At 47.0% G+C, this 19,261-nt stretch overlaps 1 protein-coding gene and 1 long non-coding RNA gene across 3 annotated transcripts in view; one reads left to right on the forward strand and one right to left on the reverse strand.

Moving 5' to 3' along the window:
- Window positions 1-15,178, reverse strand: part of LOC141270139 (uncharacterized) — a 174,501-nt gene extending 159,323 nt beyond the window's left edge. Inside the window, exon 1 of the long non-coding RNA XR_012321575.1 lies at window positions 15,051-15,178. This is a non-coding gene — a long non-coding RNA (uncharacterized lncRNA). The remainder of the gene's footprint in view (window positions 1-15,050) is intronic.
- SLC14A1 (solute carrier family 14 member 1 (Kidd blood group)) overlaps window positions 1-19,261 on the forward strand; it is a 705,795-nt gene that overhangs the window by 256,654 nt on the left and 429,880 nt on the right. The window lies entirely within an intron of this gene.

Genomic DNA, 19,261 nt, shown 5'->3' on the forward strand with positions numbered 1-19,261 from the left:
AAAAGATGGTGAGGGAGTACCCTGCCGACCGTACCAGCGTCCTCCATGATTCCTCTGTGCCTTTTAATTATTGGGTATCCAAGCTGGACACTTGGAATGAACTCGCTCTGTACGCCTTGGAGGTCCTGGCCTGCCCAGCCGCTAGCGTGTTATCAGAGCGTGTTTTTAGTGCCACTGGGGGAATTATAACTGATAAGCGCACTCGCCTGTCAACTGACAATGCTGACAAGCTGACCCTTATCAAAATGAACAAGGGCTGGATTGGGCCAGACTTCTCATCACCACCAAATGACAGCAGAGTAACACAAAGTCAAATCCACTGTGTTATTTCGGGAGGTGTATTCACATGCACCGCTTCACACCCACACATGGGTATACGCTTCCTCATTTCAGCTGTTTTATGTTATCCTCCTTATCCTCAGCCTCCACCACCACTATACCACCAGGGTGACCGTGGTCCGTGTTGCCATTATTGAAAGTTCCTCCGTCCTTATTTTTGTCAGCTTTTGCTTGGAAGGCATAAGCATAGACTGTGGGAGACCCACTCCCCAATAATGGGAATAATATTTTTAAGATGCTGCACTGTATGGCTCTTGTAAGGGGCATTAAAACCGTCTTGTTAAGCTACTGGGACCTCCACGTCTCTTCCAAGGGGCATTCAAACCGTCTTGTTAAGCTACTGCGACACAAATATATCTGTTGAAAATAGTCTGGTGTAGACCCGAGAAATAGAAGTGTTGTTTTGCAGTTCCACGGGTCAAATCTCTGTATTATCCTGCTTTTGGCATTAATTGCCATAAAGAAAAACAGTAATAGTGTCTCCTGATTGTTCAGACACAAATATATCTGTTGAAAATAGTCTGGTGTAGGCCCGAGAAATAGAAGTGTGGTTTTGCAGTTCCACGGGTCAAATCTCTGTATTATCCTGCTTTTGGCATTTTTTGCTGTAAAGAAAAACTAATAGTGTCTCCCTGATTTTCAGACACAAACATATCTGTTGAAAATAGTCTTGTGTAGGCCAGAGAAACAGAAGTGTGGTTTTGCAATTCCACAGTTCAAACCTCTGTATTATACACTTTTGGGCCATTTGTATCTAAAAAAAAACAGTTTGAGTGTGTCGCTCACTGTTCAGCTGCAAATATATCTATTTAAAATTGTCTGGTATACCCCAGAAAACAATAACTGTGGTTTTGCCATTCCATGGCAAAAAATCTCTATTATTCAGCTTTTGGTATTTTTTCCGTAAAGAAAAACAGTAATAGTTTCTCCTTGATTGTTCAGATTGTTTAAAAGAGTCGGGTGTAGGCCAGAGAAATAGAACTGTGGTTTTCTTCTTCCACGGTTCTATTCTACTTTTTGTTACCCTTTCTCCATTGATAGTGCGAGTGTAAGCTATTTTACTTCCTTTACAATGGGCAAGGCGCGTGGCAAGGGACGTGGAACTGGACGTTCTGGTGATGGTGCGTGCAGAGGATGGGGCCGTGGCCAAGGTGAAAATATGTCACAACCAACAGCCACATCTTCTCGCTCCCACTTCTTGACCGAATTACTAGGGAAGCACAGAACAACACCAGTATTGCGAACTGATCAGTGTGAACAGGTTATTAATTGGATAGCAGATAACACTTCCAGTTACCTGGGAACCACCACCTCCGGTCTGTCTTCCACACGGTCAACTCTTAGTAGCCGTGAGTCTCGACCACAAACTCCTCCTCACCCTGATGCTCCTTCCTCCCACCATGCCGAGTGTAGTCAGACAGCAACTGATCCCACACTTGGACACTCTGAAGAGCTGTTCACTGGTCCATTTCCAGATTTGTGCCCCTCGCCTGCTCCGCTTGAAGTGGTGGAAGAGGAGATCCCATGTAGCGATGCCCAAATATTTGAACAGCCACGGCCACAGGAAGTCGACGCTGGCAATTTGTCACAAGAGGTGGACGATGACGAGACACAATTGCCAGGAAGTGAGGAGGAGGATCGTGGTGCGCAAGTGGAAGAGGAGGAGGTGGTGGATGATCTAGTAACTGACCCAACGTGGCAGGAGGACATGAAGAGCGAGGCCAGCAGCAAACAGGGTGAGGGAGGCAGAGTACCCCAACAGGCAGGAAGAAGCAGTGTGGTGGCAGCACACAGAAGGCAGGCAACAGTTCCCTGTAACACCAACACGAGGGACATTGCCAGTACAACCTGTAGGTCTTCCAGAGTCTGGAATTTTTTTAAAGACTCTGCTGATAACTCCAAAAAGGCCATTTGTACCACCTGCCATGCCAGCATCAGCAGGGGTGACAAAACTACCAGCCTGACCACCACCAGCATGATCAGGCACATGGCAGCAAAGCACCCGACTTTGTGGGGCAAACCCCAGGGTCCACGACCAGTGTCAGCGGGTGTCACCACTGCTTCTTCCGCTGTTGTGCGTGCAATAGAACCCCCAGATGTGTGTGCAAGGCAATCCCCTGTCCATACTGCATGCAAAGATGCCCCCTCCTCTCAGTCTTCACTTGAAATGGCAGTTTCTCAAGAAACAGCATCAACGTCCACGTCCACGTCCCACCGCAGTGTTCAATTGTCCATATCCCAGACCTTTGAACGAAAGCGGAAATTCGCAGCCAACGCCCCACAGGCCACAGTCCTAAATTCGCACATTTCACCACTGCTTGCGTTGGAAATGCTGCCTTTTAGGCTGGTGGAGACGGAATCCTTCCGCAACCTTATGGCGGTGGCCGTCCCTCGGTACTCGGTCCCCAGCCGACACTATTTTGCCCGGTGTGCAATCCCCGCACTACACAAGCACGTGTCCCAAAACATCTGCCGTGCCCTCAACAACGCAGTTACTGGGAGAGTCCACCTGACAACGGACACGTGGACAAGTGCTTGTGGCCAGGGATGGTACATCTCCCTGACGGCACACTGGGTAAAAATAGTGGAAGCCGGGACCCAGTCGGACCTTGGGACGGAACACATCCTCCCCACACCGAGGATTGCGGGCCCTATGTCAGTCAGAGTTGCCCCCACAGTGTACAGCTCCTGCGCATCATCCTCCTCCTCCTCCTCATGTTCAGCCTCCATCTCAGATATCACCACATCAGTTACAAGCTGGAAGCACTGAAGTACTGCCTCCGCCAAGCGGCAACAGGCTGTGCTGAAACTCATAAACTTAGGTGAGAAACCTCACACTGCTTGTGAGTTGTGGACAGCTGTGAAAGAGCAGGCAGATCTGTGGCTGAGACTGCTGAACCTACATCCAGGCATGATTATGTGTGACAATGGCCGTAACCTGGTGGCGGCTCTGAGGCGAGGCGAGATCACACATGTACCATGCCAGGCTCATGTGCTTAACCTCGTGGTTCAGCGGTTTCTTAAATCATACCCCGAGTTGCCAGATCTGCTCGTCAAAGTACGCCGTCTCTCAGCTCATTTTCACAAGTCGGCTACAGCTTCCGCCGCCCTTGCAGTGTTGCAGCAGCGTTTGCAGCTTCCGGCACACCGACTGGTGTGTGATGTACCCACACGTTGGAACTCTACCCTCCACATGTTGCAAAGGATTTGTGAGCAGAAGAGAGCAGTTGTGGAGTACCAGCTGCAACAAGGCCGTCGATATTCAGGTCAGACTCCACACATAAGACCTCAGGAGTGGACCTGGATGTCTGACATATGTACCATCTTGACAAACTTTGAGGAGTCCACCAAGATGGTGAGTGGCGATGATGCCATCATTAGCGTCAGCATCCCACTTGTCTGTCTTTTGCAACGCTCTCTGCAGAGAATTAAAGAGGAGGCATTGCAGCCAGAGTATGATGAGATGGATCAAGAAGCCGTAGCGGTCGATTACACACAGCCCAGCCTCATCAAATCCCAACGTGCATTGGGGGACAATGAGGGAGAGGAGGAGGTATAAGAACAAGAGCTTGTATCATGCGCTGTAGACGGTAGTACCTGTACAACTGTCATACCGCCGGTTCAGCGTGGATGGCCTGAGGACAGGGGGGAGGAGGAGGAGGAGGAGGAGAGCATGGCCAGTCATCATCTTGGTGAGGACACGGAAGTCTTGCCCGTTACCACTCTGGCACGCATGGCTGACTTTATGTTACGCTGCCTTAACCGTGATCCTCACGTTGTCAAAATGTTGGGTGACAGTCATTACTGGTTGGTGACACTTTTAGACCCCCGCTACAAGGAGAACTTTCACTCTCTTATTCCTGAGGTGGAGAGGTCTACAAAAATGGGGCAGTACCAGAAGGCCCTTGCTGCAGAACTGTTAAAAAAATTCCCATCTGAACACGCTAGCGGCAAAGTTCACAGTTCGTTGCCCAACCAAGGCGTACATGCGAGAGAAACTCCAATGCAACAGAGGCAGGGGAACACTGTCAACATTCTGGGACAGTTTTCTCAGACCCTCCCTTCGGACAGACCCTGAGGCGCGGGGTACTCTCACAAGGAGTGGGAAGTTTCAAAAGATGGTGAGGGAGTACCCTGCCGACCGTACCAGCGTCCTCCATGATTCCTCTGTGCCTTTTAATTATTGGGTATCCAAGCTGGACACTTGGAATGAACTCGCTCTGTAGGCCTTGGAGGTCCTGGCCTGCCCAGCCGCTAGCGTGTTATCAGAGCGTGTTTTTAATGCCACTGGGGGAATTATAACTGATAAGCGCACTCGCCTGTCAACTGACAATGCTGACAAGCTGACCCTTATCAAAATGAACAAGGGCTGGATTGGGCCAGACTTCTCATCACCACCAAATGACAGCAGAGTAACACAAAGTCAAATCCACTGTGTTATTTCGGGAGGTGTATTCACATGCACCGCTTCACACCCACACATGGGTATACGCTTCCTCATTTCGGCTGTTTTATGTTATCCTCCTTATCCTCAGCCTCCACCACCACTATACCACCAGGGTGACCGTGGTCCGTGTTGCCATTATTGAAAGTTCCTCCGTCCTTATTTTTGTCAGCTTTTGCTTGGAAGGCATAAGCATAGACTGTGGGAGACCCACTCCCCAATAATGGGAATAATATTTTTAAGATGCTGCACTGTATGGCTCTTGTAAGGGGCATTAAAACCGTCTTGTTAAGCTACTGGGACCTCCACGTCTCTTCCAAGGGGCATTCAAACCGTCTTGTTAAGCTACTGCGACCTCCACCACTTTTCCAAGGGGCATTCAATCCGTCTTGTTAAGCTACTGTGACTTCCACCACTTTTCCAAGGGGCATTAAAACCGTCTTCTTAAGCTACTGGGACCTCCACGTCTCTTCTGAGGGGCATTAAAAGCGTCTTGTTAAGCTACTGTGACCTCCACCAGTTTTCCAAGGGGCATTAAAACCGTGTTGTTAAGCTACTGGGACATCCACGTCTCTTCTGAGGGGCATTAACAGCATCTTGTTAAGCTACTGCCACCTCCACCACTTTTCCGAGGGGCAGTAAAACCGTCTTGTTAAGCTACTGGGACTAGTGTTGAGCCACCCCCGTAGTGTTCGGGTTCGGTTCGGTTCGTCGAACACCGGGATGTTCGAGGAACTGTTCGTCGAACTGTTCGTCGAACACCTTAGAACACCGTCGAACACCGTTAAAACCAATGGCAGGCAAACAAAAACACATAGAAACACATAGAAAACACCTGCAAAGGTGTCCAAAAGCTGACAAACTGCTCAGAAGACACTCTCTTTAAAAAAGCCGGCCGGCAAATTCAGCAGCGGCATACACCGGTACCCGACAATTTAGACAAGAAGGAATAGAGCATCACACATAGATTAGATAGATAGAAACATGTCAGTCACACATATAAGAAGCACAGTGACAGTGTTGGTTACTGCACTTGTCATTTAGTGTAAAGGATTTATTAAAAAAAATATTAGTGTTTTCATGCACCGTCTCTTTAAAAAAGCCGGCCGGCAATTCAGCATCTGTACCCGACAATTTAGAACAGAAAGAATAGAGCTTCACACATAGATTAGATAGATAGAAACATGTCAGTCACATATATAATAAGTACAGTGATAGTGTTGCTTACTGTACTTGTCATTTAGTGTAAAGGATTTATTTAAAAAAATAATAGTGTTTTCATGCACTGTCTCTTTAAAAAAGCCGGCCGGCAATTCAGCAGCGGTACCCGACAATTTAGAACAGAAAGATAGAGCATCACACATAGATTAGATAGATAGAAACATGTCAGTCACATATATATGAAGTACAGTGATAGTGTTGGTTACTGTACTTGTCATTTAGTATTAAAATAAAGGATTTATTATTAAAAAAATTGGCGTGGGGCTCCCCTTAATTTTAGGCTCTAGCGGAGGTTAAGCAGACGGCTGGGGCAGATGTTTGAAGCCTGGGAAGGGGGTAATACCCACGGAGCTTCCCAGGCTACTAATATCAGCCCCCAGCTGAATACATAGCCTTTACTAGCTATTAAAATGGGGGACCCCCCAAAAAAAATGACGTGGGGTCCCCCCTAATTTAATAGCTAGCAAAGGCTAGGCAGACAGCTGGGGGCTGATATTAATAGCCCAGGAAGGGAGCCATGAATATTGGCCCCCTCCCAGGCTAGAAACACCAGCCGTCAGCCGCCCCAGAAATGGCGCATTCATAGGATGCGCCAATTCTGGCACTTAGCCTCGCTCTTCCACGCTGCCCTGGTGCGGTGGCAGGGGGTAATAGGGTTGGGGTTGATGTCAGCTTATAATGCCAGCTGACATCAAGCCCAGGTTAGTAATGGAGAGGCGTCTATAAGACACCCCCATTACTAACCCCATAGTCAAAGTTAAAAAAAACACAAACACCCAGAATAAAGTCCTTTAATTGAAATAAAGACACAATCCTTTATTGTTCTAAATTAAACCATACTTACCATCACGCCCATTCCAGCTGAAGCCAACGATCTCCTGCAATAAAAGAAAAATAATAAAGCAACCTCATCCTTACCTTTCCATGGTTCCCACGACAGCTTCAGCTCTGCTACATCGAGATGACAGGCTGGACCGCAGCAGAACGCTGCCATCCAGCCTGTCATCCCGCAGACACTGAGAAGCGCAGGCTTGCTTGCGCTGCTCAGCGTCTCTCTGTGACGACATCCAGATGAGCCGAGTTCATGTCCAATGAACTCGGCTCACCTCATGGACGTCACTGACAGCGTGGGAAAATTCTCACGCTGAAGCGCTGATTGCAGGAGAATTTTCCCACGCTGTCAGTGACGTGCAGGAGGTGAGCTGAGTTCATTGGACATGAGCTCACCTCATGCACATCACTGACAGCGTGGGAGAATTCTCCTGCACTCAGCACTTCAGCGTGAGAATTTTCCCACGCTGTCAGTGACGTGCATGAGGTGAGCCGAGTTCATTGGAAATGACCTCGGCTCATCTGGATGCCGTCACAGCGAGACAGTGAGGAGCGCAAGCATGCCTGCGCTTCTCAGTGTCTGCGGGATGACAGACTGGATGGCAGCGTTCTGCTGCGGTCCAGCCAGTCATCTCGATGTAGCAGAGCTGAAGCTGTCGTGGGAACCATGGAAAGGTAAGGATGAGGTTGGTTTATTATTTTTCTTTTATTGCAGGAGATCGTTGGCTTCAGCTGGAATGGGTGTGATGGTAAGTATGGTTTAATTTAGAACAATAAAGAATTGTGTCTTTATTTCAATTAAAGGACTTTATTCTGGGTGTTGTGTTTTTTTTAAATACTTTACTAGAAATTCATGGCGGTCATGTCTAATACTGGCGTGACCCCATGAATTTTGGGCTTGGGGCCAGCTGATAATACCAAGCTGGCCCTAACCCCTTTATTACCCAGTGAGCCACCACACCAGGGCCCTGGATGAGTTGGGTACAGCGCCAGAAGATGGCGCTTCTATGAACGCGCCATTTTCCGGGGTGGCTGTGGACTGCAATTTGTAGCGGGGGGGGGCCCAGAAAGCTTGGGCCTCCCTGCGCTGCAGATTCCAGCCCCCAGCTGCCTAGTTGTACCTGGCTGGACACAAAAATAGGGCGAAGCCCCACGTACTTTTTTTTTAATTATTTCATGAAATTCATGAAATAATTAAGAAAAAAAGGCCTTCCCTATATTGTTGTGTCCGGCCAGGTACAAATAGGCAGCTGGTGGTTGGGGGCAGCCCGTTCCTGCCTGCTGTACCTGGCTGGACACAAATATAGTGCGAAGCCCCACTTCAATTTTTTTTAATTATTTCATGAAATTCATGAAATAATTAAGAAAAAAAGGGCTTCCCTATATTGTTGTGTCCGGCCAGGTACAAATAGGCAGCTGGTGGATGGGGGCAGCCCGTTCCTGCCTGCTGTACCTGGCTGGACACAAATATAGTGCGAAGCCCCACTTCAATTTTTTTTAATTATTTCATGAAATTCATGAAATAATTAAGAAAAAAAGGGCTTCCCTATATTGTTGTGTCCGGCCAGGTACAAATAGGCAGCTGGTGGATGGGGGCAGCCCGTTCCTGCCTGCTGTACCTGGCTGGACACAAATATAGTGCGAAGCCCCACTTCAATTTTTTTAAATTATTTCAGGAAATTCATGAAATAATTTAAAAAAAATTGACGTGGGGCTTCGCACTATATTTGTGTCCAGCCAGGTACAGCAGGCAGGAACGGGCTGCCCCCAACCACCAGCTGCCTATTTGTACCTGGCCGGACACAACAATATAGGGAAGCCCTTTTTTTCTTAATTATTTCATGAAATAATTTAAAGAAAATTGACGTGGGGCTTCGCCCTGTTTTTGTGTCCAGCCAGGTACAACTAGGCAGCTGGGGGCTGGAATCCGCAGCGCAGGGAGGCCCAAGCTTTCTGGGCCACCCCCGCTGCAAATTGCAGTCCGCAGCCACCCCGGAAAATGGCGCGTTCATAGAAGCACCATCTTCTGGCGCTGTACCCAACTCATCCAGGGCCCTGATGCGGTGGCTCACTGGGTAATAAAGGGGTTAGGGCCAGCTTGGCATTATCAGCTGGCCCTAAGCCCGAAATTCATGGGGTCACGCCAATATTAGACATGACCACCATGAATTTCTAGTAAAGTATTTAAAAAAAACACAACACCCAGAAAAAGTCCTTTAATTGAAATAAACACACAATTCTTTATTGTTCTAAATTAAACCAAACTTACCATCACGCCCATTCCAGCTGAAGCCAACGATCTCCTGAAATAAAAGAAAAATAATAAAGCAACATCATCCTTACCTTTCCATGGTTCCCATGACAGCTTCAGCTCTGCTACATCGAGATGACAGGCTGGACCGCAGCAGAACGCTGCCATCCAGCCTGTCATCCCACAGACACTGAGAAGCGCAGGCTTGCTTGCGCTCCACAGTGTCTCTCTGTGAGGGCATCCAGATGAGCCGAGTTAATGTCCAATGAACTCGGCTCACCTCATGCACGTCACTGACAGCGTGGGAAAATTCTCCTGCACTCAGCGCTTCAGCGTGGGAGAATTCTCACACTGAAGCGCTGAGTGCAGGAGAATTCTCCCACGCTGTCAGTGACGTGCAGGAGGTGAGCTGAGTTCATTGGACATGAGCTCACCTTATGCACGTCACTGACAGCGTGGGAAAATTCTCCTGCACTCAGCGCTTCAGCGGGAGAATTCTCACGCTGAAGCGCTGAGTGCAGGAGAATTCTCCCACGCTGTCAGTGACGTGCATAAGGTGAGCTCATGTCCAATGAACTCAGCTCACCTCCTGCACGTCACTGACAGCGTGGGAGAATTCTCCTGCACTCACCGCTTCAGCTTGAGAATTTTCCCACGCTGTCAGTGACGTGCATGAGGTGAGCCGAGTTCATTGGACATGAACTCGGCTCATCTGGATGTCGTCACAAGGCGCTGAGCAGCGCAAGCAAGCCTGCGCTTCTCAGTGTCTGCGGGATGAGAGGCTGGATGGCAGCGTTCTGCTGCGGTCCAGCCTGTCATCTCGATGTAGCAGAGCTGAAGCTGTCGTGGGAACCATGGAAAGGTAAGGATGAGGTTGCTTTATTATTTTTCTTTTATTGCAGGAGATCGTTGGCTTCAGCTGGAATGGGCGTGACGGTAAGTATGGTTTAATTTAGAACAATAAAGGATTGTGTCTTTATTTCAATTAAAGGACTTTATTCTGGGTGTTTGTGTTTTTTTTAACTTTGACTATGGGGTTAGTAATGGGGGTGTCTTATAGACGCCTCTCCATTACTAACCTGGGCTTGATGTCAGCTGGCATTATAAGCTGACATCAACCCCAACCCTATTACCCCCTGCCACCGCACCAGGGCAGCGTGGAAGAGCGAGGCTAAGTGCCAGAATTGGCGCATCCTATGAATGCGCCATTTCTGGGGCGGCTGACGGCTGGTGTTTCTAGCCTGGGAGGGGGCCAATATTCATGGCTCCCTTCCTGGGCTATTAATATCAGCCCCCAGCTGTCTGCCTAGCCTTTGCTAGCTATTAAAATAGGGGGGACCCCACGTCATTTCTTTTGGGGGGTCCCCCATTTTAATAGCTAGTAAAGGCTATGTATTCAGCTGGGGGCTGATATTAGTAGCCTGGGAAGCTCCGTGGGTATTACCCCCTTCCCAGGCTTCAAACATCTGCCCCAGCCGTCTGCTTAACCTCCGCTAGAGCCTAAAATTAAGGGGAACCCCACGCCAATTTTTTTAATAATAAATCCTTTATTTTAATACTAAATGACAAGTACAGTAACCAACACTATCACTGTACTTCATATATATGTGACTGACATGTTTCTATCTATCTAATCTATGTGTGAAGCTCTATTCTGTCTGTTATAAATTGTCGGGTACCGCTGCTGAATTGCCGGCCGGCTTTTTTAAAGAGACGGTGCATGAAAACACTATTATTTTTTTTGATAAATCCTTTACGCTAAATGACAAGTACAGTAAGCAACACTGTCACTGTACTTCGTATATATGTGGCTGACATGTTTCTATCTATCTAATCTATGTATGATGCTCTATTCTGTCTGTTATAAATTGTCGGGTACCGCTGCTGAATTGCCGGCCGGCTTTTTTAAAGAGACAGTGCATGAAAACACTATTATTTTTTTAAATAAATCCTTTACACTAAATGACAAGTACAGTAATCAACACTGTCACTGCACTTCTTATATATGTGACTGACATGTTTCTATCTATCTAATCTATGTGTGATTCTCTATTCCTTCTATTCTAAATTGTCGGGTACCGCTGCTGAATTGCCGGCCGGCTTTTTTAAAGAGACGGTGCATGAAAACACTATTATTTTTTTTGATAAATCCTTTACGCTAAATGACAAGTACAGTAAGCAGCACTTTCACTGTACTTCGTATATATGTGGCTGACATGTTTATATCTATCTAATCTATGTGTGAAGCTCTATTCTTTCGGTTCTAAATTGTCGGGTACAGGTGTATGCCGCTGCTGAATTGCCGGCTTTTCATGTTTCACTGTTGGCACTGTTCCCATCGATTTGGGCAATCACTGTAATGCCACAACCACCATGGCTGATGCATTACAGTGAGTGGCAGACAATCCCTGCATGATTGGTGCTCTAAATAGCGCCAGACATGCAGGACACGCTTTTGGTGCACGAACAGTTATCGAACATAACCTCGAACAGCCGAATTTTTTGCAAATCGTTGGGGTTCGTCGAACAACTCGAACACCGCCCAAAACAGCTCGAATTTGAGATTGGCGAACAGTTCAAGTCGAACACCGCTCATCTCTAACAAGGACCTCCACGTCTCTTCCAAGGGGCATTCAAACCGTCTTGTTAAGCTACTGGGACCTACATGTCTCTTCTAAGGGGCATTCAAACCGTTTTGCTAAGCTACTGTGACCTCCACCACTTTTCCAATGGCATTAAAACCGTCTTGTTAAGCTACTGGGACCTCCACGTCTCTTCTGAGGGGCATTAAAAGCATCTTGTTAAGCTACTGTGACCTCCACCACTTTTCCAAGGTGCATTAAAACGATCTTGTTAAGCTACTGGGACCTCCACGTCTCTTCTGAGGGGCATTAAAAGCGTCTTGTTAAGCAACTGCGACCTCCACCACTTTTCCGAGGGGCATTAAAACCGTCTTTTTAAGCTACTGGGACCTCCACGTCTCTTCCAAGGGGCATTCAAACCGTCTTGTTAAGCTACTGTGACCTCCACCACTTTTCCAAGGGGCATTAAAACCGTCTTGTTAAGCTACTGGGACCTCCACGTCTCTTCAAAGGGGCATTAAAAGCATCTTGTTAAGCTACTGGGACCTCCACCACTTTTCCAAGGGGCATTAAAACCACCTTGTTAAGCTGCTGGGACCTCCACGTCTCTTCTGAGGGGCATTAAAAGCGTCTTGTTAAACCACTCTGAACTCCACAGCTCTTCCAAGGGGCATTGAAATGTTGTTTTTAATTAACTCTAACCTCCACGACTCTTCGAACATGCATTGCATTTCCTCCTAATTTTTGGCAGCTTTTGCTTGGAAGGCATAAGCAAAGACTATGGGAGACCCACTCCTCAATAATGTGAATAATGTTTGTAATATGCTGTACTGCATGGCTCTTGTAAGGGGCATTGCAAGTTCCTCCGTCCTAATTTTTGGCAGCTTTTGCTTGGAAGGCATAAGCAAAGACTATGGGAGACCCACTCCCCAATAATGGGAATAATGTTTGTAATATGCTGTACTGCATGGCTCTTGTAAGGGGCATTGCAAGTTCCTCCTTCCTAATTTTTGGCAGCTTTTGCTTGGAAGGCATAAGCAAAGACTATGGGAGACCCACTCCCCAATAATGGGAATAATATTTTTAAGATGCTGTACTGTATGACCCTTGTAAGGGGCATTAAAACCGTCTTGTTAAGCTACTGGGACCTCCACGTCTCTTCTGAGGGGCATTAAAACCGTCTTGTTAAGCTACTGCGACCTCCACCACTTTTGCGAGGGGCATTAAAACCGTCTTGTTAAGCTACTGGGACCTCCACGTCTCTTCCAAGGGGCATTCAAACCGTCTTGTTAAGCTACTGTGACCTCCACCACTTTTCCAAGGGGAATTCAAACCGTCTTGTTAAGCTACTGTGACCTCCACGTCTCTTCAAAGGGGCATTAAAAGCATCTTCTTAAGCCACTCTGAACTCCACAGCTCTTCCAAGGGGCATTGAAATGTTGTTTTTAATTACCTCTAACCTCCACGACTCTTCCAACGGGCATTGCATTTCCTCCTAATTTTAGTCAGCTTTTGCTTTTCAATGCAAAGGCGAAAACTAAGGGAGACCCACTCCCCAATAATGGGTAGAAGGTTTTTAGTATGCTGTAATCCACATCTGTTTCAAGGGGCATTGCAGTTCCTCATAATTTTTGGAAAGCCTACCATTCACTGCTTAGACCAACAGTGTACAGGAGACATAGTTGCTATAAATGGAAAAAACTGTTTAGTTAAGGCCCTCTGACCTCCATGTCGGCTGGGGACTGAGTATGGATACCTCGCTGCCGAAGCAGCCATGAGGTAGTGGCCTCCTCCAAACTAAAAGGCCCCATTTCAAGTGCAAGCTAGCAGTATGGTATTGCAGCCTGGGGGTGGGTGGGTGGCAGTCTGCACACTTACGCTTGCATTCCAAGAAAACAAAGCAGATGCTAACTTCTATCATCATCATCATGCCCCTCACCTTGGCACTCTCGACTCCCCTGATGGAGAAGCCAGGGCCTACCGGAGGAGTCTGGTTCTCAGGTGGGCTCGTCCAATGCTGCCCTAAAGCAGGCCAGGCTAAGAAAAGTGTGTGGGAAGGTGACAGGAGAAATAGGGGCGGTTGGGGACCGTTTATGGACACCCGGCCGCCCACAGGCGGCTGGGGACCGTGTGTGGACACCCGGCCGTGGGGCGGCTGGGGACCGAGTATGGACACCCGGCCGCCGGGCGGCTGGGGACTGAGTATGGATACCTCGCTGCCGAAGCAGCCATAAGGTAGTGGCCTGCTTCAGCCTCCTCCAAACTAAAAGGCCCCATTTCAAGTGCAAGCTAGCAGTATGGTATTGCAGCCTGGGGGTGGGTGGGTGGCAGGCTGCACACTTACGCTTGCATTCCAAGAAAACAAAGCAGATGCTAACTTCTATCATCATCATCATGCTCCTCACCTTGGCACTCTCAACTCCCCTGATGGAGAAGCCAGGGCCTACCCGAAGAGTCTGGTTCTCTGGTGGGCTCGTCCAATGCTGCCCTAAAGCAGGTGACAGGAGAAATAGGGGCAGCTGGGGACCATTTACGGACACCCGGCCGCCCCCAGGCGGCTGGGGACCGTGTGTGTGTAACGACCAGAATGCCGGTCGAATGTGTATGAGGAATACGGCGCTGCTATGAATGACTCCGACCTTTGTATAGTGGCAAATAACTTTCTTTTTACTGGTCACAAAACTGACAGGGTTAAACAATTCTACAAAATATGGGCCACAACAGCCACTAACACAAAATACAAGTTATGCAGCCCGAGAGAGCCCAAGTGCCAATCTCGCGGGGATGAGCCAATCTACCCCTGGGTTATGCCGCTCCCACACTTATTCAGTACAGGGCCTACCCAGGATGTTACGGCGGACGTGGCATGTGGTCCTCCCAGGAATATAACCTAACACCCCCCTCCCACACTAATACAATGAGATCTGGGTACCCTTGTTTTCCCCTTAGAGAGCACTCATATATATTTTACCAACGCATTACCTATGCAGTGTACAGTTTCTCTTCTTACAAGAGCAAAGAGAAATCTCTCAGACTTAATACATATGCAAACAGTTATCAAACTAAACCTTTAACTAAACTCTGATCTCCGGCCACAGGGTTTGATCAGCTTCTCCTTCTCACCAAGCTCTCTAGCACATCTGGGTGTAAGCAGGAATTAGAATCAATCTCAGGTCTCAAAGTGTAGTTCACAACAGGGCTCCTTAGTAGTATCCACGTGCACAGTCTTAGTATACCAGTTCCTTCACAATCTCTGGATCAAGCCTGCTCAGTCCATCAGCAGTGATATACACCAGGCAGTTCTCAGCACACTGGAATCACTTACTAGCTTTCCCTAACTGACTACACAGTTGGTGACCGGTCACATATCTCAGTTACTCACAGGGCACAGCTTCTCCTTGAAGACAAAGTCTGGCTCCAGTCTGTATAAGCTCTCCAACGTCAAAATAGCATCAGTCCGCACGTCGCCTTCTTTCTGGACTTCCTGGATCAGTCTTTTCCCGGGCTTTTTCTTTACTTGTTTCTTGCTGACCCCTAATGGCCGGACTAAGTCATTGCAGGAGAAATTTACACTGTCATAAATATGAGCTCATTGCTAGAAAGACATGTCAACATGTTACATGTGGACACCCGGCCGCGGGGCGGCTGGGGACCAAGTATGGACACCAGGCCGCCCCCTGGCGGCTGGGGACCAAGTGTGGACACCTGGCCGCCGGGCGGCTGGGGACTGAGTATGGATACCAGGCCGCCAACGCAGCCATGACGTGGTGGCCTGATTCCGCCTCCACATGCCTAAAAGGCCCAATTTCAAGTGCAAGCAAGCAGTATGGTATTGCAGCCTGGGGGTGGGTGGCAGGCTGCATACTTGTGCTTGCATTGCAAGGAATGGGGGAGGTACAATTGAACACTGCTCTGGGAGAAGGACTTGCACAGGGATAGTTGCAAGTCTGCATCTTCTGATGCGGCAAGGATCACTTCTGCTGGGCACACTTTTAGGCAGTTACCTGGGTGTCAGAGATGCTTCCAGGGGTCTTCCCTATGCTGTTCCCATGTCTTTTCAGCACTGTATGCATGTTTCACACAGCTCATGGCCAGATAAGGTTGTAAAATTTTAAAATGACATTTCCCGGTGAATGCATTTGTCACGGTTGAAAGCAATACAAAAGTGCAAAAACGCATAAAAATGCTACTTGTGAACATAGCCCAAGTTGTGGAGGAGTATTATTTTTTTTTGTTATTTATTTTACCTTATACACAAGTCTTTACCCTGGAAAGGAACTTCCTTAACATATTTCACAGGAAAGCAGTTTGTTTCGTTTTTGAACGTTTTATTATGAGCCCTTAAAAGTGGCTTAATACCTCTGACCACGTTGTTGACAGCAGTGACCTGGGGTCAGAAATGCTTCCTGGGGCGATCCCCATGCTGTACCCATGTCATTTGAGCACTATCACTATCGTTTTGGGCACTTGTTAGGCTTTTAAAAGACTGCCGGGGGTGCCGCTGCAAAAATGCTCGGGTCTCCCATAGACTAACATTGGGCTCGTTGCTCGGGTCGAGCACCCGAGTATCACGGTGAGCTCAACCCAAGCTTCGAGCACCCGAGCATTTTAGTGCTCGGTCAACACTAGTAGTTACTAATAACTATACAACTAAGGACAATGATTTTTGTTCAAAACACATAATTGGTAATACCTACACTATTGTGCACAAATTTTCGTCAGGAGGGGAAAATAATGCTGCAAAGTAATAATGCTTCAATAAAGAGAAGTATTATTAGCTTATTTTTAATAACAGAATACAAATTGAATAAACAAAAGAGAAATCAATATTCGGTGACCGCCCTTTGCCTTCAAAATATCATCAGTTCTTCTGGGTTCTTGTACTAACACAGTTTTTTAAGGAAGTCAGCAAGGTTGTTCCAAACATCTTGGAGAACTAACCACAGATCTTCTATAGATTCCTTCTCCACACATCATCCTGTCTCTTGATGTGATCCCAGACAGACTGGATGATGTGAGATCAGGGCTCTGTAACTTCCAGGACTCATTGTTTTTATTTATGCTGAAGACAGTTCTTAACAGCATTGGTTGTGATGTTGGGATCGTTGTGCTCTGCAGAATAAACTTGGAACCAAACCATATCTGCATGTAGTGCAATAATATAACTACTATAATGTTGCCCTTATGTACAAGAATATAACTAATATTATGCTGTTAAGCAGGTAACAATGCAAATTCCATCTACATGACATTAGACTTAGACCACCTGGACAAACCAGGATTAAGCCACATGAACCAGCAAATAAAGTAGTAAAATCCAGCGTTCCCATGTGGCCAAAACTTAATTATTGTTTCTTCATAAAAGCTTCATTGTGCAGCAAAACAGGATACAGGTAGACACATTTTCTAACGTGTTTGAAGCATAACACGCATGGAGTCCCTCTTCAGTGCAAAGCATGAGGTCCGATTTGGCTGGAGAGAGGCCTTTGACTGGGAGTCTAAGGGAAACATTTCTCCTTATGGAGAGTTCCAAGAATATTTAGTTTCCAACAGGAGCATTGCATGGTCTATAAGTCTCATTAAGCCGGCTCAGCATTCTCCACAAGGAGAAATGTTCCCCCTTAGACCTGAAGTCTGAGGTTTCTCACTTAGCCAAATCAGATCTCCTTCTCTGCACTGATGAGGGGCAAACACCCCGAAACATATGTCTGCATATAAGTGTCTGGTTTGGCTTCTTATCATAGTCATGTGGCAAGGCTCATTAAGAATTGCTACTTATAATAGTTGAAGGACAAGTTGAAGTCCTCTTCCTCTCTGATGATGTTTTTTCAATATTTGATGTTTCCTGACAACACATATGGATAAATAACAATGCAATGAAGGAAAATGAGTTACAGTATGGAAAGCAGTACATGGTGATGATGATGCTACTTGAAAATGCTGTAGGCAATCAAAAAGATGATCAAGAGGAAAAGAAGTAGAAAAGCTTGAGCCTTGCTCATATTGCTGACCAATTTGCAATTTTAGGAAGAGATGGCTCAATCTGTTTTTCATGCTGCCATCTGAGCAAGGCCTTAGATATGTACAGTAGCTTTACTCAAAGTCTAGCAGCAGCTGCAAAAGCAAATACTGTATAACATACATGACACAATCACATAATTAAAAAGGTTACATGTTGATATGGTTAAAAATCTTAGGGTGTTGATCAAAAGAAACGAAAAGGCCCTTATTAGGTATTTCACAATTGCTTTATACATTGTGAAAATATGCCAGTGAACATCTTCGGCGGACATATTAGTGAATTTCATTAAACATTTTGCACCATTTGGCTTTTACAGGATCTTTGATTTCCTTCATGAGTCAACCAATAATAATAATAATAATTTTTATTTCTATAGCGCCAACATATTCCGTAGCACTTTCCATTTTAAAATAAATAATAATTCAGTGAGCTCGTTCTGACAGGGAGTTTAATGTAATGACCTCTCTTTTTATGAACTTTTTTTGTGCTGAATTATGACCGTAGTATAGATATTTGTGTATTGATCTTGTTGTTTGTAGACATTTAGCCATCCTCTATTTCTTAAGAGAAGATGATTTTACTCCCAAACTAGACAGTACTGTATTTTTTGGACTAAAAGACGCACTGGACCATAAAACGCATCTAGGTTTTAGAGGAGGAAAATAGAAAAACAAATTTAAGCACAAAATGTGGTCACGATGCCCTGTTAAGGGGGAGGGAGTCAGCTGCTGACACTGGTATAGGAGTAATGTCCCCCAATTCTGTTAATATCCCCCATCCTGGTATATATGTCCCCCTTCCTATTATATGTGGCCCCCATCCGTATCCTGGAATGCATGGCACCCCTCCATCCTGATATGTGCGGCACCCCTCCATCCTGATATGCATGGCACCCCTCCAACCTGGTATGCATGGCACCCCTCATCCTTATCCTGGTATGCATGGCCCCTCATCCTTATCCTGGTATGCATGGCACCCCTCATCCCCATCCTGGTATGCAAGGCACCCCTCATCCCTATCCTGGTATGCATGGCACCCCGCATCCCTATCCTGGTATGCATGGCACCTCGCATCCTTATCCTGGTATGCATGGCACAGCAATCCCCATCTTGGTATGCATGGCACCCCTCATCTTTATCCTGGTATGCATGGCACAGCAATCCCCATCCTGGTAAGCATGGCACAGCAATCCCCATCCTGGTATGCATGGTACTCATCCCTATCCTGGAATGCATGGCACATCAATCCCCATCCTGGTATGCATGGTCCTCATCCCTATCCTGGTATGCATGGCACAGCAATCCCCATCCTGGTATGCATGGTCCTCATCCCTATCCTGGTATGCATGCAACAGCAATCCACATCCTGGTATGTCACGCGCCCCCTGGGCCATGGGGTACTTGGTGCCGGGCTGGTTGTTGCTAGGGGAGATGTCACAGAGGCGGTGACCCGGTCCATGACCCAGGGCGGTCAATAAAAGAGGATTAGAGTAAGGGGAATAAAGTTTATAGAGATAATGTTCGTGACGCCACCTGTGGTATGCTGCTAAAGGGAGCCGCCACTGCGGAGCA

The sequence above is a fragment of the Phyllobates terribilis genome, unplaced genomic scaffold, assembly GCF_046119375.1.
Source record: "Phyllobates terribilis strain yellow unplaced genomic scaffold, ASM4611937v1 Scaffold_1__5_contigs__length_1240528914, whole genome shotgun sequence".
NCBI classification, from domain to species: domain Eukaryota; kingdom Metazoa; phylum Chordata; class Amphibia; order Anura; family Dendrobatidae; genus Phyllobates; species Phyllobates terribilis.